This window comes from Schistocerca cancellata, chromosome 5 (genome assembly GCF_023864275.1).
Source record: "Schistocerca cancellata isolate TAMUIC-IGC-003103 chromosome 5, iqSchCanc2.1, whole genome shotgun sequence".
Taxonomy (NCBI): domain Eukaryota; kingdom Metazoa; phylum Arthropoda; class Insecta; order Orthoptera; family Acrididae; genus Schistocerca; species Schistocerca cancellata.
The window spans coordinates 480,877,402-480,900,043 of record NC_064630.1 but is presented as its reverse complement, the minus strand read 5'-3'; the positions used below and the strand labels follow the sequence as shown (position 1 = coordinate 480,900,043).

The following is a 22,642-nucleotide window of genomic DNA, read 5'->3' as shown; positions in this document are numbered from 1 at the left end:
GCGAAGTCGGAGAGAGCATTGATGTGAAAGGCAAGGGCCTAATTCGAGTCCCGACGCGACACAGAGTTTTAATCTGTCATAAAATTTCAAAATTGTGCAAAGCTTGCTGCAGAATTGGAGATTCTTTCTAATACCACCTAGTATCTTTTCGGAAGACTTTGCTAAAAGCAATATGTAAGTGTAACTTCATTATTAACTGATGTAGACTGCATCACAAACCATTGAAGACAGCTTTGAATTATTTTCAGTGTAGAGAAAAGCCGCTGAATTCGTCTTTTTTAGAATTACGAAATGGCAACAGAAATTAGGTTCAAAATGGCTCAAATGGCTCTGAGCACCATGGGGCTTAACATCTGATGTCATCAGACCCCTAGACTTAGAACTACCTAAACCTAACTAACATAAGGAAATCACACACATCCATGCCGTAGGCAGGATTCGAACCTGCGACCTTAGCAGCAGTGCGGTTCCGGACTGAAGCGCCTAGAACCGCTCGGCCACAGCGACCGGCCAGAAATTAGGAGAGGCGTTCAGCAAGTAAAGCAATAAATTTTTTCCTCGGCTAGTTTCGGTTGAAAAGACGCTGAATTCGTTGTGGCACATCGTGGAACATTCCCGCTTCAACCCCTGTAGTTTCATGAAGATCTGATAGATGGTGGCGCTTCTCCGAACTCCCACGTGCCAGTTGGCAGCACACAGCTGCCACTCTTGCAATTGTGGAACGTGCGGACACTCTCATTCGAGAAGATCGACGGATCACAATCAGACAACTCGCTGCACAACTGGAGGTCTATGAGGCATCTGGCTTGCTCTCACTATTCATCAAATTTACTTGTGACGGTAATATATTCTTACCACATGATTTATATTCTGTAACCAATGTATAGTATGACAATTGCCAAGACTACAGAAAGAGAACACATACGTCAATAACCGGACGTACAGTACTTAATTTTGTGAAAAAAAAGTAAGGTGCACGACGGAGATTCGAACACACATCTCCCGCTTTGCAGTCCAATACCGTGACCACATAAACACGACGCTGTGATCTTTCAGTTCGCTTGACGTTGCACATCTAGAGTTTTGACTGTTCACTTTTGGGCTTCTTTGTTCACATTTCAGTGCACCTTCTTCCTGTTGTATGCTTGATCCGTGTTCGGTTTGCGACGGGCTATCCACTGAACCTTCTTATAACTAAATGTGAGGGAGGGGGCGGGGGCGATAGGAAGTTTCCCTTGTTAGTACAGTGTAGTTCTCATACTAAATGAAAATGTCAAATGACTTGCTGATTTCCAAGATTATGGTCGTAAGTGAAAAGCTGTCGCAAGCATATACTACCGAAATGTTCGTTGGGGTTGTGGGAGGTTATCAAGATGATGTCCCAGCATATTTTGCGCAGTACAGTCAAGCATGCTGGTTCCTTCTGCTACCATATTTAAAATGTGGCTTTACAATCTCCCCATATTCTCCTGACATGGCATTTAGTGGCTCCCCTGTCTTTCCTCTGAAAAATAAACCATTGCATAGTAGGCATTCCCAGAACACGACGAGGTAATTTTCGACCTGGAAAGTTCCAGAATAGTAGATTTCTACAACCAAGGTTTCTCCCAAATCATCCATTGTTGGAAAAATATGTTGAATGGAAGGGTGAATATGTTGAGTAGCAGTAACACCAAGTTTCATCATCCAAGTTTGATTGCCGGCCGCTGTGGCCGAGTGGTTCTAGGCGCTTCAGTCTCTATCCACGCGACCACTACGGCCGCAGGTTCGAATCCTGTCTCGGGCATGGATAGGTTAATTAGGTTTAAGTAGTTCTAAGTTCTAGGGGACTGATGACCTCAGATGTTAAGTCCCATAGCGCATAAAGCCATTTGAACCATTTGAAGTTTGATTTTCCGAGGTGATAATTAAAACTGTATGTCTTCCTCCAGTTTGTTAGTCGCGCCCGCAACAAGTCTGAAAGCCAGCCATTAGAAATAGTTGCCTTTTTTAAAGTGATATATTCATCGATAAGATATCAATGATCTCCAGAAATAATCTATTGTTGTACACTGTTTGCGACAGCGATGCGATGCCTGTAGTTTCATGCAATAATTTAGACATCATTGTTTCTCAGTTACACAGGCTGTATGAATGCCCAAGTTGGCAAGGTATACTTAATCCATACAGATCAGTTTCACGGCAAGTTACAGTGTGCCGTGGCGATGTGGAGACCTTGCACTGTGCTCCTGGCTAAATTCTTAAGGCAGTAGTTTGCCTTGCTCAGCTGCGACCTCCCGTATGTTATCTCATATGTGATGACGTATGTGCTGAGCGTAATTCAAGTGCTGTGCCGCGTCAGAGTTTCTTGTGAGTGATTATGGCAATGAAAGAAAAAGGAAGCTGGAGTCGGGAGCCAGCACGCGGCCGGAGGTGAACTGAGATGTAATCCCGGCCTGTATAATCACCACCTGCCGCTCTTTACTCCCCAGCGCAGCGTGGGGAGGTATGATAATTATGCAGACAGTGACAAAGTTCAGAAAGTAGTGATAACATGTAAAATTTGCATCAGTCTTTAATCGCAAGTCTTTTTATATTTTATTTGCTTATTAATTCCGATGAACTATGATTATGTAGCGGAGAGCATTGTACCATGGAACACTTTCCAGACTCTTGGGCGCTAATGACCATAGAAGTTTTGCGCCCTAAAACCACAAAAAAAAAAAAAAAAAAAAAAAACTTTCCAGACTCGAGCCAGCCCTATTATAGAAGCTTAATATATTTTCCTATTCCATTTTTAAATGATGGCATTCAATTTTTATGTGCTGCAGTCTTTTTACAAAATTATATAAATTACTTCGGAAAATTAAGGTACTTACTGGTTATTGGTTGCAGTAGAGTAACGCCTGAACACAGCACTGACAAGATTTCCTCGATTACAACGCTTTTAAATGTCAGTACAATATTTTTTTCGCAGGTACATGGTCATGTTGTGCCTTGGAACAAGATACAGCACTTGGATACATCACTTAAATTTGTAGAACTCTAAATATTTACAAATGTAGCACAAAACACGACCTCAAGTCCAACAATAAAAAGTGAAGAAAATTATGGAAACTGCTTATGGCGGTCTCTAGTGCACATTGCTTCATGTGATCGTAAAATCAGTCGCTAGAGTGAAGTACCTACCAAAAAACATCATGTGGTCATAAGTACACTAGTCCTTAGGTATGTACTTAATTATAAGTCGAACCAGTGCAGAACGATAAGTTTCATATAGCTGTTATTCCTAATATTGTCTTACGATGTTTCATATAATTATAAATGGGAGCACTTGTGTACATACTGTGTATCTCTTACAGATCGACCTGAACATGCTCATAGTAGACCGAAACTAGTAATCGGATAAGTTATAAAACACTCTTGGAATTAAAAACTGATTCAAATTCTGTACAGGATCGCTGTATCCTTCATTGTGACCACGTCACACTTCATTCTGCTGATAAAATGGTTGAAAGACTAAGTGAATATTATAAAAATCTTTCGCAAATGTGATATTAACATCTGAGAGGGGCCTGAGGCCATCACCCTATAAGAGGTAGTCAAATGAAAACGAGACAGATGGGAAACAGTAAGTAAACTCCTTATTTCAAAAGTAATCACCGTAACTGTTGATACATTTGTCCTACTGTGTGACAAGACGCTCACTGCCTTCTTCGAAAAATGATTGCGATTCCTTACGGAATGATTATTGTACCCAGACGTACACCTCCTCGTCAGAAGCAAATCGACGTCCACGAATGTCTCCCTTCAGGGCTCCAAAAATATGGAAATCGCATGGGGCAGATAGGGACTGTATGGAGGATGTGTAAGATCAAATGGTTCAAATGTCTCTGAGCACTATGGGACTTAACATCTGAGGTCATCAGTCCCCTAGAAGTTAGAACTACTTAAACCCAACCAACCTAAGGACTTCACACACATGCGTGCCCGAGGCAGGATTCGAACCTTCGGTCGCGCGGTTCCAGACTGAAGCGCCCAGAACTGCTAGGCCGCTGCGGCCGGCAAGGATGTGTAAGAGCTTCCTGACAAAAGCTCTACAGCGTAGTGGAAACAACATATAGACGAGCCAACATATTCCTGAGACTGTTCAGAGTACAACCCTGAAGAAAGAATTTCGTGGCCGTCGATCTGCTTCGACGAGGAGATGCACCCCTGGGTACAATCATGGTTCCGAAGGTAACCGCAAACATTTTTCTATGTAGGCATTGGCCGTCTTGCCTCACAGTGAGATTATGTGTGAATTTTATCGTCATCGGTCTAGATACTATGCCGGACCCTACAAACACATTCCACTAATTGCACAACTAAAAATCATAATTATAGAAATGAACTGATATTAAACTGTCGCATTCATCCACAATTTGTGTATACAGTATTGTCTGGTAGCGCAACAAAACAGTTGTAGGAATGACAGTTCTGTTAGTGATTTGTGGAGGCAATTACCGCTTTATATAAAAGATATAAACAATGCAGCAAAACTGAAAGCATCTAACCAAAAGATAGTGAGAGGAATGAAAGGATAGAAATTAGGAGGAGATATGTATAAGTCTCCGTAGTAGCAGCCGGTGTTACTGGCCTTGGAATATACGTAAAGTCAACACCTCATGGCCAGTTGCCTACATTCTATTACTATTTTCATTTCTATGCGATCTTGTAGATGTGGCTCATGCTCTGGGAATCTAGAGCTTTTGTTACTGTTACAGGGCTGTTATTAGTACTGTCTATGAAACATTGCGTGCACTGTGAATTTACACCTGAATTTTGGAAAACAGTAATACCTACTTCTATTAAAGTACAGTGTAAATCTATAGTTACCTACAGCCAAGAGTTTCATCTACCTCAGATGTAATAATTGAACACCTATTTCTGTCGTTTAGGTGGCGTTTGAGTGTGTGCGGTTTCAACGATGTGAACACCTGACCATGCAGGTATGACAGCCACGAACAATATGTTCACTGATCACTCCACTTTCACTATCATACACTTCCACGTTTTTCGTATTCACTGTGGGTTCACCCTGGGAAGTCCACGGCGACACATTCTCATCTACATCTATATCTACATCCATACTCCGCAAGCCACCTGACGGTGTGAGACGGAGGGTACTTTGAGTACCTCTATCGGTTCTCTCTTCTATTCCAGTCTCGTATTGTTCATGGAAAGAAAGATTGTCGGTATGCCTCAGTGTGGGCTCTAATCTCTCTGATTTTATCCTCATGGTCTCTTCGCGAGATATACGTAGGACGGAGCAATATACTGCTTGACTCCTCGGTGAAAGTATGTTCTCGAAACCTCAACAAAAGCCCGTACCGAGCTACTGAGCGTCTCTCCTGCAAAGTCTTCCACTGGAGTTTATCTATCATCTCCGTAACGCTTTCGCGATTGCTAAATGATCCTGTAACAAAGCGCACTGCTCTCCGTTGGACCTTCTCTATCTCTTCTGTCAACCCTATCTGGTACAGATCCCACATCGGTTCAAATGGCTCTGAGCACTATGGGACTTAACATCTATGGTCATCAGTCCCCTATAACTTAGAACTACTTAAACCTAACTAACCTAAGGACATCACACAACACCCAGTCATCCCACATCGGTGAGCAGTATTCAAGCAATGGGCGAGCAAGTGTACTGTAACATACTTCCTTTGTTTTCGTATGCATTTCCTTAGGATTCTTCCAATGAATCTGTCTGTTATCTGCTTTACCAACGATCAACTTTATATGATCATTCCATTTTAAATCACTCCTAATGCCTACTCCCAGATACTTTATGGAATTAACTGCTTCCAGTTGCTGACCTGCTATATTGTAGCTAAATGATAAAGGATCTGTGTTTCTATGTATTCGCAGCGCATTACACTTGTCAATTGCCATTCCCCGCACCATGCGTCAATTCGTTGCAGATCCTCCTGCATTTCAGTACAATTTTCCATTGTTACAACCTCTCGATATACTACAGCATCATCCGCAAAAAGCCTCAGTGAACTTCCGATGTTATCCACAAGGTCATTTATGTATATTGTGAATAGCAACGGTCTTACGACATTCCCCTGTGGCACACCTGAAATCACTTTTACTTCAGAAGACTTCTCTCCATTGAGAATGACACATTCCCTTATATTCTACTGACAGTTTGTCTGAGATTGTATTTGGGAGGTCGTTCATTAGATGTCTTTTTCGGGGTCTCTTATCGCCGTGTACAGATCTGATTTTAATGGTCTGTTCTGTTTAAATGTGTCTAATAATTCAGGGAGATTATGTGCTGGGAAGCAACAAACACTGCTGTAAAACTTTAATCTTTAGCACAAAAACTACATTTTAGCTCATTGTATCAACTCGCCGATAACGTTTGAGCTCAGCCTTTGGTGCATTAAAAGGCTGTAGTTACTACAAAATTGAGTCTAGTATGCTTTTGCAAGAATTTACTGCCTATATCATCAGTTTTGTGACATAGATAACCAGTTTCAGCCAGTTCAATGGCCACCTTCATATCCAGAATCCCAGAACTTGCAATATATTAGGTACTCTATAGAGTACTGAACACATAGAGCAAAACACGGTGCAGAATCTCATTGATGAACTTACAATTTCTGAAATAACTGTATTTTGCCTGTTTCCGTCAGCGGAATAGCTTCAACTGGTTCCCATATCATGCAGGATGGCGTGTCATATTGCTTATAGTGATTATCTCTAAAAGTGTAAGCTCATCATACCCATGAGATTCTTCGCCACTTTTTGTGCTATGTAAGAGTGCTCGAATATGTTGCAAGTTCTAGGATTATGGATCAGAAGATCTAGCCACTACAGTGTTGTAAAAGGATGCTAGATTCTCAAATATAGTTGATCGCCTCATACTTCCATTGACAGTGTCTCATACTATAAAGTTATTTACCTGAATTACGTGACCGTGTGCCACCCAAAACGTTGGGCGTCCAAAATATACTGCACTGAATTTAACAGTGAAAGAGTCATTATTGCCTAAGGAGTGTGAAAAACTTTACCTACTGAAGGACGTCATCAATATCAAAATCTACGCCTGCGATTAAAAGTCTCTGGACTCCACTTAACGGTAGCCTTGCAGAGACTGATGTCATGTGCTTCATGCAGCATTCACTCAACGTACGTAGACGCAGCTACACGCGAAAATTGTGAAACAGCCGTATACGACATTCTCAGACTTCAGCCGTGCTCAGATGTCTGAATAATTACTGCATAAATATACTCAAGGTTCCTAAGACTACACACACACACACACACACACACACACAATCAAGATTCCTAAGACTACACACACATGCTGCTACAAGTTACGATAAAAGAAAAGCGTAAGGCAATGAGATCATAAGGCGCAATTACCTTAGAACCGCCCTTGACCAGTCAGCAGACAACAGAAAACGAATCTTTTCACTGTAAAAGTATCAGCCAGTTACTTTTGATACGAACATCCTAGCTTCATTTGCATTAGCTATCTTCCAGAATCTGATTTCTTCATTTTTTATTGACTACTGAGACCGGTCTTTTATAGCCAGCTGCTCATTTCATTGACACATACTAACACAGAACAAGGACACAAACATCTTACGCTGCCAGTCACATTCCGCTCTACGGTGGCTCCTGTGCTCCCCCGTTCACGGATGCAGTTCCTCTGACTCTGAGCAGATGGCGCACGCTTGCTCACCGCATCTAACACTTTACGTAAACATACGCTCAGGGTAACGGCCGGCGGAACCTGATTCCATATCGTCGCCGACATAATCACGCACACGCACTCTCTTCAAGTCCGCGCCTTCCGTGGCTGAAGGAATGGATTTGGAGCCATTGTTCTGTGTGGGCAAGGACCACCAGGCATCACGTGTACGGGCCGTGTAAAGCTAAATGTGGCCGCGTGAATGTGTGCAACGACCGATTATCATATCTGGAGAAAACAGAGTTGGGAGTGGGTAAGGCAGTGAACTTTCATTCCGTTCCCAGTAGGTTTTTCCCTCTAAATCACTCAAGGCAATTTTCTTCCTTATCCCAGTCGCCCTCCAAGTTTGTGTACGGTCTCTATGGACCTTGCCGCAGACGGACGTCAAATCCATGCATCCTTGCTTCATACTTGTATAGAATAAGTGAAACAGTTTTCTCCTCTAAACTTATTCAATTCGTATTATAGGGAAATTTTTTCTTAGGTATCCCCGTTTCCATAAATCTCGTGTACAACTGCTGTATTTTTCATGAGCTGTTTTATCATTTATATTGTCATACTGTTTTTTTTGCAAGCACCCACATTTACAACATAAAATAATTTTAGCTGGCGTCCTTTTTTCGAAACGTGAAATCATTTAAGTAATCAACAAAACACAAAGGGTGTTTTAAAAAAAGGGTCCCATATTATTCTAGGAGATAGTGCTGTTCAAAACTATAAAAAAAAATGTCTCATAGCAAGTGCCTGGCTATAATTACTTGTTGAGATACTGGTCGAGTGTCTGCTCGTGGACACTCGCTGCTGATTTCTTGATGGTCGTGTAAACCCTGTTCTTAATCCTCTGGCTGATTCTGTTGTCAAACATGTCTCTTACATCAACATCCACATACATACCTTGCAAGGCACTGCATGGTGCGTGGCGGAGGGTACCTTGTACTACTAGCCATTCGTTCTTCCGTTACACTCGCAAATAAAACAAGGGAAAAACGACTGTCTGTATACCTCTGTACGAACATTAACTTCTTTTATCTTGTCCCCTTTCCCTCGTGATCCTTAGGGAAAATGTACGTTGGTGGCAATAGAATCGTTCTGCAGTCAACTGAAAATCTGGTTTTCTAAATTTTCCCCAATAGCGTTTCGTGTAAAGAACGTTGTCCTTCCCCCAGGTATTCCCACTTCAGTTCATGAAGAATCTCGGTAATATATGCGTGCTGATCGAACCCACCGGTAACAAATTTGGCAGCGCGCCTCTGAATTTCTTCGATGTCAGCTTTTAATGCGACCTGCTGGAGATCTCAATCACTTTCTTTATGGAAGACCTATACTTTCCTAGAATTCTCCGAATGAACAGAAGTCGACCATTCAACTCCTCCGCTAATGACGTTGCGTGTTCGTTCCATTTCATATCGCTATGCAAAATAACGCCCGCATGTGTAATCGACGTGGCTGTGTGAAGTAGCACATCACTTATACTGTATTCAAACATCGCCGTATTGTTTTTCCCACCCAGCTGTTATCTATAATGAAATACTGTCTGAAAAAAGTTGGGGTCCTAGTAAGATTTCCAAATGGTGCAAAGACTAGCAACTTGCTTTAAATGTTCAGAAATGTAAAATTATTCACATTTCAAAAATGGTTCATATGGCTTTGAGCACAATGGGACTTAACATCTGAGGTCATCAGTCCACTAGAACTTAGAACTACTTAAACCTAACTAACCTAAGGACATCACACATATCCATGCCAGAGGCAGGATTCGAACTTGCTACCGTAGCGGTCGAGCGATTCCAGACTGAAGCGTCTAGAACCGCTCGGCCACACCGGCCGGCTATCCACATTTCAAAACAAAACAAGACACTACCCTGTGACTAAAATATTCTTTTTTGATTTAGAGCAAGTTGCCATTCATCACATCGAATACAAATTCTGCTTAAGCCATCCAGCCACTCACCGGCGTCATCAGCAAACAGTCGCAGACTATTGCTCAATCTGTTCGTCACATCATTTACGTATATACAGAACAGCTGTGGTCCTATCACACTTCCATTGGACACTCCTGATGAGACCCTTGTCTTGATGAAGGCACGCCGTCCAGGACAACACATTATGTATTATTACTTGATAAGAACTCAAGCCACTCACATACACTGTGTGATGAAAAGTATTTGGACTCCCCAAAAAATATACGTTTTTCATATTAGATGCATTGTGCTGCCATCTACTACTCCATATCAGCGACCTCAGTAGTCATTAGACATCGTGAGAGAGCGGAATGGGGCGCTCGGCGGAACTCCAGGACTTCGGACGTGGTCTGGTGATTGGGTGTCACTTGTGTCATACGTCTGTACACGATATTTCCACTCTCCTAAACATCTCTAGGTCTACTGTTTCCGATGTGATAGTAAAATGGAAACGTGAAGGGACAGGTACAGAACAAAAACGTACAGGCCGACCTCTTCTGATAGAGACCGCCGGTAGTTGAAGAGGGTCGTAATGTGTAATATGCAGATATCTATCCAGACCATCACATAGGAATTCCAAACTGCGTAGCCTCGCTTGGTGCAAGGAGCGTAAACATAGGACGATTGAACAATGAAAAACGATGTGTGGAGTGACAAATAACGGTACACAATGTGGTGATCCGATGGCAGGTTGTGGGTATGGCGAATGCCCGCTGAACGTCATCTGCCAGCGTGTGTAGTGCCAACAGTGAACTTCGGAGGCGGTAGTGTTATGGTGTGGTCGTGTTTTTCATGGAGAGGGCTTGCACTCCTTGTTGTTTTGCGTGACACTATCACGGTACAGGCCTACATTGATGTTTTAAGCACCTTCTTGCTTCCCACTGTTGAAGAGCGATTCGGGGATGGCGATCGCATCTTTCAAGATTGAACACCTGTTCATAATGCACGGCCTGTGAGGGAGTGGTCACACGACAATAACATCCCTGTAATGGACTGGCCTGCACAGAGTCCTGACCTGAATCCTCAAGAACACCTTCGGGATGTTTTGGAACGCCGACTTCGTGCCAAGCCTTACCGAGCGACATCGATACCTCTCGTCAGTTCAGCACTCCGTGAAGAATGGGCTGCCATTCCCCAAGAAAAGTTCCAGCACCTGATTGAAGGTATGCCTGCGTGAATGGAAGCTGTTTGCAAGGCTAAGGGTGGGCCTGCACGATATTGAATTCCAGCATTACCGATGGAGGGCGCCACGAACTTGTAAGTCATTTTTAGCCAGGTGTGCGGATGCTATTGATCACATAGTGTATCTGGGAACCTTCCATATGCTCCGAGCTTCGTTAACAATCTGCAGTTAGACACTGAACTCGCATTCGGGAGGACGACGGTTCAATCCCGCGTCCGGCCATCCTGATTTAGGTTTTCCGTGATTTCCCTAAATCGCTCCAGGCAAATGCCGGGATGGTTCCTTTCAAAGGGCACGGCCGACTTCCTTCCCCGTCCTTCCCTAATCCGATGAGACCGGTGACCTCGCTGTCTGGTCTCCTTCCCCAAAACAACCAACCAACCAACAATCTGCAGTAGGGCTCCGTGTGAACTGTGGAATCTGCCTGCTGCCCTTTATCCATGGTTCTCAGGACGTCATATGGGAAAGGAACAAGATAGTTTCGTCCGAACGATGCTTTCTATATTCGTGCTGATTTGTGGATGTAAACCTTTCAATCTCCAGGAAATAAACTATAATCGTACTTAGCATAACCTATGCTCAAGGATTCTGTAGCAGCCTAATGTTGGGGATACTGGTCTATAATTTTGCGAGTCCATTCTTCTTTTATACACAGCAATGGGCAGCGGCTTTTTCCAGTTGCTTGCGACTTTGCGCTCTGCGAGAGATTAGCGATAAATGTAAGCTAAGTAAGGGGCCAATACCAGAGAAAACTCTTTGTAAGGTCTAATTAGGATTCCATCTGGGCCTGGCGACTCATTTGTTTTCAACTCTTTCACTTGCTTCTCAAAAAAAGGGACGGCTATCTCCATATCTTCCGTACAGGAATCTGTGTGATGGCCAACCGTTGGTATTGTCTGTACGATCCTCTTGCTACAATGATTTTTTGATCGCGAAATTTTACACTTCACTTTTCCTTTTGCGATCTGCTATTGTAACACCAGACTTGTCAACTTGTTATGATTTTGGTGATTTTTACGCAAGACCAGAACTTTCTCGGCTGTCCGGCAAGATATTTCGATAAAGAACGACGGTGTAAGTTACGTACTTCGAGCATCGATTTATAGACGCACTAATTTCCACATGCTTCCGCATCTCGACATTCCCACTTCCTTTTTTGAACCGAAAATACAACGATCTATAATTTCTCCAGAGCGCAACTTACAATCAGTTTAGGACAAAAATATGGAAAAACTGCGATAAATGCATGTTTGTATATAAATGGATATGTTGGCCAAGTCTGAGGGTTGCGCTGTTGAATTTGACCAGAAACGGCACTTGTGGGCTGCTCTCAACACGTTAAAAGTGTCAGTCGTGTCCAGAACAGTATTCTGTGTAGTTGTGAGTGCATCATGTCGACGCTAAGTCAATTCTAACGCCAAAAAACTGTTGTTGTTCTTATGGTGGGAGCTTTCCTAGCCAAAGTGTTTCGTGTTTCAAGAGACACCGATCGAAGATTTGTACCGCATGCAGAGAAAACGGAGAACATCATCCGCTTGTCACATCGCGAACGGAAGTGTGTGTTGAGCGATCGTGACAGACGGAAATTCAATAGGATTGTGATGAAAAATAAGGAGACAACAGCTGGAAAAGTCGAACTCGCTAGGCCTGTCAGCACCAAAACAACATGGAGAGAGCTCCAAAAGCAGGGAACTATAGGGCGAGCTGAGATTCATTTACTCGGATGAATCTGTTTCCAACTTCTGGGCGAGGCCACGTCCCACGACTGAAACGCGGTGGTGATTTGGGCAGCCATATCGTGGTTCCCATGGGCCCCATGATTAGTTCGCAAGGTGGCATTAATAGAAACAATTGTGTGACCACTCTGGCTGATCACATCCATCGCATGGTACAGTGTTTGTTCCCCAGTGGTGATGCCGTGTTCCAAGATGACAAGGCCCTTATCCACACACCTCGCTTAGTCCAGGACTGGTTTTGTGAACACGAGAATCAACTGTCACATCTCTCATGACCACCACAGTCACCGTACTTCAATGTTATTGAGCCTCTATGATCTACCTGAACTTTCCACGGGTCCTCAGGATGAATGGTGTAACATTCTCTTGAAAACCGTACATGATCCGTATTAAGTCTCTGTGATCTACCTGAACTTTCCACTGGTCCTCAGGATGAATGGTGTAAGATTCTTCTCTTGAAAACCGTACAGGATCCGTATTTATCCACTGCGAGACGGCTGCAAGCTGTTTTGAACGCCAACGGTTTTTCTATACCTTTTTATTCACGGTAATTTGTTGTGTTCTTAGTGTTTCCACATTTTTGTCAACTTCCTGTAACAAAATTGACGATTTTGTGCCGTGTGAATAACGTTGACGGTGGAGCGAAATCCTATTACGCCGCGACAGAAAAGGCAGGTATGGGATTTAGCCGATAGAGTTAATCAACAGGCCCGTGCCACGTGCATCGAATATTCACCCTTTACGCCGAATTCCATCAGAAACAAAGTCTGCATGTCGTTCCACTGACTTTCAGAGAGAGGTATTCTCAATTCACCCATGCGCCAATTGGTATATTATGCAGATTTCACTTTAATGCAACAATGCCTAACACTTTTTTTATTGCAAACAACTCAGTGTAACCTTACGAATTAATCTTGATAATTCATTACATTCTAAAACGAAGCGGTTTTAACATTTCCTCCGAGTTACAAAATACGCAAAGGCAACGATACTTCATTCTAATGTTTCCTGTGTCTCGTATCCTTTCATATCTCAAGGCAAAATAAAAATTCGAAGCAAATGATGTTCACCTATCAAGAAGACATTAGCCAGCATAGATGCCTTTGTTCTAACCTTCTTCGTTACGAAGATACGAGCACAGAACGTCTTTTGATTGTGACATGCCTCTGTCTCTAAAAACGGAATCGTTATAGGATAATTTTGTTGCCCTCTGTCAGACTGTCTGTCCGACTGTTAAGAAACCTTTTTCTCGGTAACAGGTAGACCTATCGTGTCCAAATTAATGACAATAATGGCTATGGTCCTTTGGCAGTGTAAACATTTTAAGCTTCTAAGTCAATTCAGTCAAAAGATACGGCCGTTTATGTCACTTATTTTGATACTCGAAAACTCACTCATTAGAACCTACGGGGTACTTCCCGTTGACGCAGAATCATGAAATGTAGCAAAAAGAGATTTTTCACAGTGCAAGTAAAGGAAATAAATCCGAAAATGGTTGAACTGTAATTATATCATACAAAAAATATCTTTTCGCCATTAGAACCTACATTGCATTCATAATCCGTCAAAAGCATAATAGACGAACCCTACTGCATGTAAACGTAAAACGTAAGTTGTACTAACGTTTCAGTAGTTAAATAAAAATATTTTATCAAATCTTCTATATATGTAAACTGAAGTTCCCTGCTTGCTTCTTTTTGTATGCCCGGCCTAGTCTGAGGAATTACTTTACAGATTTTGATACGGTCTTCGATTTTTCGGGACCAATGTCCTACCAGTATCTATATCGAAAACAGACAAAAATCGTTGAGATACTCGATTCCCGGGAGAGTTTGCACGCTCCGTGTGTATGTCTACTTGGACTCGGTCAATTCTCTAAATCGCACGTTACATTTTTATACGGTAATCCACTCCATTTTCTATTCTGAAGACCTGTTCAAAACCCTGTCACAGCGTACTATTTACGTTAACATGAAGTTATTAAAAATATAAAACAAAGCTAACTTCGACTACCCCGTACTAGCACAGAGTGGAGCTACCAGGCGTACTGTAACTCGTTCACTTCATCAAACTGGAGTTGAACAGATGGAAACCAAGAGAAAATGCACACCGATCATTAAGCCAGCCGTTTTCACTTACAACTTTTTGCGAGTACGATGTGCACCAGTAAAGAGAAGGTGGAAGTGCTACTCATTCACGGAAACTAACGTTTGCATTTTCCAGGCTTTCCATTTGTATACTGTCAACTCTAGCAAGTAGACGAGTCACGTTATGTCTTTATACTGATACGTGAGAGTGAAAGTCAATCTCTGTTACGTTTTTAATAACGTCATGTTTACGTGAAAGATACAATGTGATACGTTTTTAGCAGGTCTTGAGAGGCCACTCCAGGCACTCATTTCAACGATTTCATAGTCATTTATTCAGAAGCCAAATCGGTTCTCACTCATCACACTCAATCGTTTCTCACTGAAAAGTACTTTCAAATCCGACTGTATCCCAGATATAACAGACGGAAGGTTTAGAATCAACAGCGAGACCATCCAAACATAAACAATAATATCGAACAAGACACTGGCGTCTAGTGATCAAAGCTTTTCTTTTTTAGAATCCAACAAGTTATAAAACGTTATTACAGTTGTGCCTCGGAGTTGTTTCGTTATTCGTTTACCATTTCTTTCGGCTAGAGAACCCATTCAGTTAATGTGCGTTGACAGTGCAGTCGTTACATTCTTTCATGCTTTTCATATTAACAACGCAAGTAAGTATGGCCAGTGCCTATATTTACAATCTCAGATACAACCCGTCAAAATCTTATTGTACCAAAGGTAAATTTGTGAGTGGCGAAACAGATATGAGATAATTAGACACCTGTTGTTTCCCACTTTCTTTCATTCATTTCATAGTTTTTCTTTTGTATGTATGAAACTGCAATATCTCGGATATAACAATATGTAAACAACAACACCATCTGATAACGACAGCTAGCTTGCGAAATGCATCACATTAAAGTGTCTCCATTCAATCAGTTGTTGAGTGAAAGTGCAAAGACAAGACAAAATCTGTATATCTTTCAATGAACCAGCAATCGTGTGGAAAAAAGTAGAAGTGTCATTTTATGATCTACGGACAACACGCCTACAGGATAAAGCCAGTTATTTCTTAGGCAGCCGGTTTGAATGCCAGCGCTCAGTTCCCGTCGACAAGATACTCTGCTCGTGCAGCCCAGAGTCTACCAAAAATTCTACTCCTTCTTACAAGAGATCACTCTTCGTTGCCCTTTTGTCCTCAAAGTGCTAATAAGCTCGTGGTTGAGTGCCAATGAACCACAAGAACAGATAGATTGTTGTCGTCTTTGTGTGTTTACCTTCTTCTATTCTTTACAGACCTACTCATCTAACAAGCCCTTGTATTTTCGCTCATATGTTTCACTTACTTTGTCCCTCAACTTTTTTCCTCTCTATAGCTCATTCCAGCAAGAAGGAAATTGTTATTGGTAGCCTTAGCAAGCGACCAACAAAGAATGATCTAGGAAAAGCTTCTTACAGGCTATTTTCATCTATGATCCGGTAAAATGTCTGCTTAAGTTTATTTCATCGCACTGTAACACAGGGTTTGAATTCAGTTCATTCTTCTTTTCATTCTACAAATAGATATATTACCAGTGCCGTACTGATTCAGAAAAAAGAAACTGTTTCAAAATTTGTGATTAAAACAGATATTCCGTTGAAGAAAGCTTCATTCACTTGTGATAATCTGCTTCTGATGTAAACCTTCACTCTACAGTACTCAGTAATCTTACTTGGTACACACGAGAATGCTTTTAAGCCGTCCGCTGTGGTAGAGCCGTTCTAGGCGCTTCAGTCCGGAACCACGCGGTTGCTACGGTCGCAGGTTCAAATCCTGCCTCGGGCACGGATGTGTGTGACGTCCTTAGGTTAGTTAGGTTTAAGTAGTTCTAAGTCAAGGGGACCGATGACCTCAAATGTTAAGTCCCATAGTGCTTAGAGCCATTTGAACCATTTTGAACGCTTTCAAATCATGTTCTGTGTTTTCCAATTTCAGTGGTTAGCAATATGCTATTCTTCTATCTGCTGTTCTTTATCACTAGCTTCTTTACTTTTTTATCGTTAATTTTATATTTTCTTAAAATTATGTTGCCTGTTACATTTAACTGTCGTTCAGGATATAAGCAGAATAACTGTCGGGCCTTGTGGCCTATTGGTAAAGAGTATATCTGAGAAATGGAAGGTCGTGGGATCGAATCTCGGTCTGACACAGAAAGTTTTAGTTTGTCTTTAACATGGTCTTCACCACTAAATTATGTAAAGATTTGTTAAGAACTAAACTTGGTTCGAATCCGTGTTGAACTGTAGGACCCTTTTCATTGTTGCGTAATTGAGGCAGGTTAGAGGCACGCACGTCGCCAAAGTGGCGTCCAGCTGGAAGTCTTGCACCAGGCCTTCGAACTACACGGAATTATTATTACTCCAGAATCGCTATGTCTCGAATGAGACATTTATTATTAGTTTTACTGTTGTTGTTGTCGTTGTTGTTGTTGTTGTTGTTAATGCTAGCAGTAGTAGTAGCTATTGTTCTAGTTGTAGCTGTTGTGGGTGTTGTAGTAGTAACATTATTCTTCACACTATTCTTGTTGCTTCAAATCGCATAAACATTATTCTTGTTGTTATAACTAGTACCTAGTATCATGTTTGATCGTAGAAGAATTTGTGATGGATCTCACGTTAAAAGGAGAATCTCATAGGTTTCATACTCTCAGGCAAAATGAGCACATAAAAAGTAAAAATGCCGGTTGATTCATCAGATTTCAGCTGTTTATTATAGATAAACTATAAAGATAGAAAAACATTGCGCATATCACTGGACAGAGGAAGTTGCACTGTCGTTTCCTGTAGTAACACGGCGACAACACACGAGATTGTTGTAATTCCGACTTCGATTCAGCAAGAAGCTACCTCTGCAGAAGCATGTTTATGAGTGACATAAAAAATTCTTGTACACGCATATGCATCAGCAAAAGGAAGAGCGCTGGTCGGCCACGCACGTCTGACGAAAATGTCTACTATACCCGAGATACGTTCACACAGAGCCCTCGGACATCCAGAAGAGGACAGACCAGAAACTCCAACTTCCTAAAACATGAGTGAGGCTCTTTCTGAAACACCTGCATATCAAGCTTTAAAAGTTGCATTTACTGCAGCAATTGCGTCTCGGCGACCGTGACAGACATAACATTTCAACTCTCCGGCATATGTCAGAGAACACTTTTTTCCAAACGAATCGAAGTTTCATCCATCAGTTGAAGTAAAGCGCTACAATGTAAGAATTTGGGGGTCACAAAATCTTGTCGTCGTCGTCGAACATGAAAGAGACTTAGTAAAACTGAATGTATTTTATAACGATGTTGTTCACAAAGTATATGGACCTTTCTTTATTGCGGAGGAAACTGTGGCAGGAATATCGTATCCTGACATGCTGCAAAATTATCTCTCATTCCATTATGGATACGGGTCAGCGGCCGCACAGCCGAAGAAAAATCACCACAACCGTATGTTTTCAGATATTGTTATTTTAATTACACGATCAGCTTCGCCATCTCATTAATGCCCTGTTCAGGTCTCTACGCAATCCATGTATCAGGAATCAAATACATCGATGCAAGCATAACTGGAGCCATCAATACCTGGATTCGGTGACTTTTTTTGTAGAGTGTGTAATTCGAAGACTTGACAAGAGTCCACGTTGTCAAGTCCTTGAAAACACTCCACAAAAATTTCAAAGAATCCAGTTGTTAATGGCTCTGGTTACGTATGCATCGATGTAATTTATTCTGTATACCCAGGAGTGCAGGACTGAAGATCGGATTAATGATATGCCGAAACTGGTCGTGCAAATAAAATAATAATTTCTGAAAACTGCCGATTTTTTCTTTGGTAAAATTATCCAAAACGCTTTGTTTCCTCAACTTTACGAAGATGCCAATGACTTAATTTTTATGGATTATGCCGCACTGCCTCTCTTTCACCTTCAGGTGCTGCTGGCGCTACCTTAATAACATTATCCCACAACGATGGATTGTAAGAAATGGACAAGATGATGTTCATTGTTTTTGGCCTCCCAGCTCACCACACCTCATACCTTGCGATTTCTTTTTTTCTGTGGGGGTATACAATAAAGACAGACTTTACGTCCCACCTATATCAGAGACTCTTCGAGACCTGAGAAATCGAAATCTTGAAAATGCCGGTTCAATAAACAGGGACTTGTTGATTCGTGTGTGAAATGAAATAGAGCACCGTTTCGATGTATCTCGAGCAACGCTCGTGTTGAGTGTTGAGTGTATGATATCTACATCTACATGTACATTCCGCAATCCACCCTGCGGCGTGTGGCGGAGGGTACATCGTACCACTACAAGAAATTTCTTCTGCTGTTCCACTCGCAAAAAGGACGAGGAAAAACGACTATCTATATGCGCTAATTTCTTTTATCTTATCTCCGTGATTCTTACGCGCAAAATATGTTGGAGGCAACAGAATCGTTCTGCAGTCAGCTTCAAACCCCGGTTCTCTAGATTTTCTCAGTAGTGTTATTCGAAAAGAACGTCACCTTCCCTCCAGGGATTCCCATTTGAGTTCCCGATGCATCTCCGTAACACTTGCGTGTTGTTCGAACCTACCAACAACAAATATAGCAGCCCGTCTCTGAATTGCTTCGATGTATTCCATTAATCCGACCTGGTGCGGATCCCAAACACTCGACCAGTACTCAACAATAGGTCGCACTAGCGCCCCATATGCGGTCTCCATTACAGATGAACCACACTTCCCTAAAATTCTGCCAATAAACCGAAGTCCCTGCCACAGTTCTCACATGTTCGTTCCATTTCGTATCGCTTTGCAACGTTACGCCCAGATATTTAAACTACTTGACTGTGTCAAGCAGGACACTATTAATGCTGCAGCCGAACACAATGGGTTTGTTTTTCCTACTCATCCGCATTAACTTATATTTTTCTACCTTTAGAGCTAGCTGTCATTCATCACACCAACTATAAATGTTGTCGAAGTCATCTTGTATCCTCCTACAATGACTCAACTTCGACACCTTATCGTACACCACAGCATCATCAGTAAAGAATAGCAGATTGCTGCCCCCCTGTCCGCAAAACATTTATATGTATAGAGAATAACAGTGTACCTATCACACTTCCTGGGGCACTGGGGCACTCCTGAAGATACCCTTATCTCTGATGAACGCTCTCCATCGAGGACAATATACTGGGTTCTATAACTAAGAGGTCTTCGAGCCAATGACATATCTGTGAACTTATTCCATATGCTCGTACCTTCTTTAACAACCTGCAATGGGATACCGTGCTAAACGCTTTCCGGAAATACGGAATCTACCCGTTGCCCTTTATCCATAGGTCGCAGTATACGACGTGAAAATACGGCAAGCTAAGTTTTGCATGAGCGATGCTTTCTAAAACCACGCCGATTCGTGGACATAAGATTCTCGGTCTCAAGAAAGTTTATTATTCTAACTAAGAGTATGTTAAAGGATTCTGCAGCAAATAGGAGACAGGGATATTGGTCTGTAATTTTGTGGTTCCGTTCTCTTATCCTTCTTGTATGTTGGAATCAACTACGCTTTTTTCCAGTTGTATGGGATTTTGTACTGGGCGAGAGTTTCACGACAAATACAAGGCAGGTAAGGGGCTAATGCCTTAGAGTACACTTTGTGAAATCGAACTGGGATTCTATCTGGTGGTTTATTCGCTTTCAAAACTTTCAGTTGTTTCTCCACGCGAGGGATCTTGTTACTATGTCGTCCATACAGGAGTCTGTACGATAGTCAAATGACGTATGTTTGAACGATTCTCCTGTGTGAACGATTTTTTGAACGGGAAATTTAAAAAAAATGGTTCAAATGGCTCTGAGCACTATGGGACTCACCTGCTTTGGCCATAAGTCCCCTAGAACTTAGAACTACTTAAACCTAACTAACCTAAGGACATCACACACATCCATGCCCGAGGCAGGATTCGAACCTGCGACCGTAGCGGTCACGCGGTTCCAGACTGTAGCGCCACTCGGGCCGGCTTATGTTTAATAATTTGTCAGTAGTAAGTAACTGAAATCTGAGTTTTCTTATTGAATCGCCCTGTATGGTATTTCTGTAGGTCTCATTGGCTGCTTATAACAACACGACTACGTTCACAAGAGAGACAAAGGTCCAAAGCGATTAAATGTCAGCAAATTTTAGCTTCCCAGCGATGGTTGTGCGCGCCGTAGCTTACCTGTCTGATACAATCAGCAGTTCTCGTCTTCACTGACGTTCTGAGACTGCTGGTCTCCTCCGTGCGCCGTTCCGACCCTGCAGGCTGCTCGGTGTCCAGAATACACGAGAACACGGCAAACAAACGAAGCACTCTGCAGTCGGCGGCTAGAATACCGACGCGCGAAAGACTCGGCGCTGCCTGCAACGACGGGTGACGGCGGGTTTCCTGGGTGCGCGCGGCGAGGCGCCGGGCCGGAGTTGCGTCGTGTGGAGCGCCGGCCAGAGCACTGTGCGGGCTGCGCGGCGGGCGGCCGGCATCCGGCGGCTCGCTTTCACTCCGACACTCTCACTGGCCGCGCAAGACGACACCGGGACGCGGCCCAGCCGCTACAATGCAACGCCGTGGAAACTGCCGCCGCGGCCACGCGCGCCCGGCCCCTCCTCCTCTCACACCTGCCTACCGCCACGCTGTTGAACGCTGCGTCCTGACACAGCCACAGTTTACTACTTACAAACACACTGGAGTACAAAGAAGGACGAAAGCAACTACCGCAAGATCTGTCAGCAGCAAGTAAGAATTGCTCGAAGAAACTAGGACCGTACTAAGAAAGAGCTGCCATTGTGTTGCAAAGAAATACGCACTGATACGGAAACAAATGACACTTTTATTCAAAAGACAATAATTACATTGAAGATTTATGGCAGGCCCTGGGCGTTACGAAAGGCGGGGTATGGTTCTCAGTAGGATGTGATCGCCACGGAAGCCAGTGCATGCTCGGCAACGTGATGCCATGCTGGCCACAAGGCTGATAAACAGTTCGGTAATTTCCAAGCTTATCGAACGCTCGGGCTCCGACCGACTATAGACAGGATGGTCCATTGACAGTGACCGGGCCAAATATCTCACGAAATAAGCATCAAACGAAAAAACTACAAAGAACGAAACTCGTCTAACTTGAATGGGGAAACCAGATGGCGCTGTGGTTGGCCCGCTAGATGGCGCTGCCATAGGTCAAACGGATATCAACTGCGTTTTTTTTTTAAATAGCAACCGCCATTTTTATTACATATTCGTGTAGTACGTAAAGAAATATGAATGTTTTAGTTGGACCACTTTTTTCGCTTTGTGATAGATGGCGCTGTAATAGTTACAAACATATGCCTCACAATTTTAGACGAACAGTTGGTAACAGGTAGGTTTTTTAAATTAAAATACAGAACGCAGGTATGTTTGAACATTTTATTTCGCTTGTTCCAATGTGATATATGTACCTTTGTGAACTTATCATTTCTGAGAACGCATGCTGTTACAGCGTGATTACCTGTAAATACCACATTAATGCAATAAATGCTCAAAATGATGTTCGTCTACCTCAATGCATTTGGCAAAACGTGTAGCGACATTCCTCTCTACAGCGAGTAGTTCGCCTTCCGTAATGTTCGTACATGCATTGACAATGTTCTGACGCATGTTGTCAGGCGTTGTCGGTGGATCACGATGGCAAATATCCTTTAACTTTCCCCACAGAAAGAAATCCGGGGACGTCAGATCCGGTGAACGTGCGGGCCATGGTATGGTCCTTCGACGAGCAATCCGCCTGTCATGAAATATGCTATTCAATACCGCTTCAATCGCACGCGAGCTATGTGCCGGACATCCATCATGTTCGAAGTACATCGCCATTCTCTCATGCAGTGAAACATTTTGTAGTAACATCGGTAGAACATT

The 22,642-nt window shown here is 42.7% G+C and overlaps 1 protein-coding gene across 1 annotated transcript in view; it reads right to left on the bottom strand.

The window, feature by feature from the left end:
• The window catches only part of LOC126188224 (uncharacterized transporter slc-17.2-like), a 447,637-nt gene extending 426,418 nt beyond the window's left edge, over positions 1-21,219 (bottom strand). Inside the window, exon 1 of the mRNA XM_049929775.1 lies at positions 20,933-21,219. The gene's annotated coding sequence lies outside the window, so the exon portion shown is untranslated. The remainder of the gene's footprint in view (positions 1-20,932) is intronic.
• Between the last annotated feature and the right edge of the window lie 1,423 nt (positions 21,220-22,642).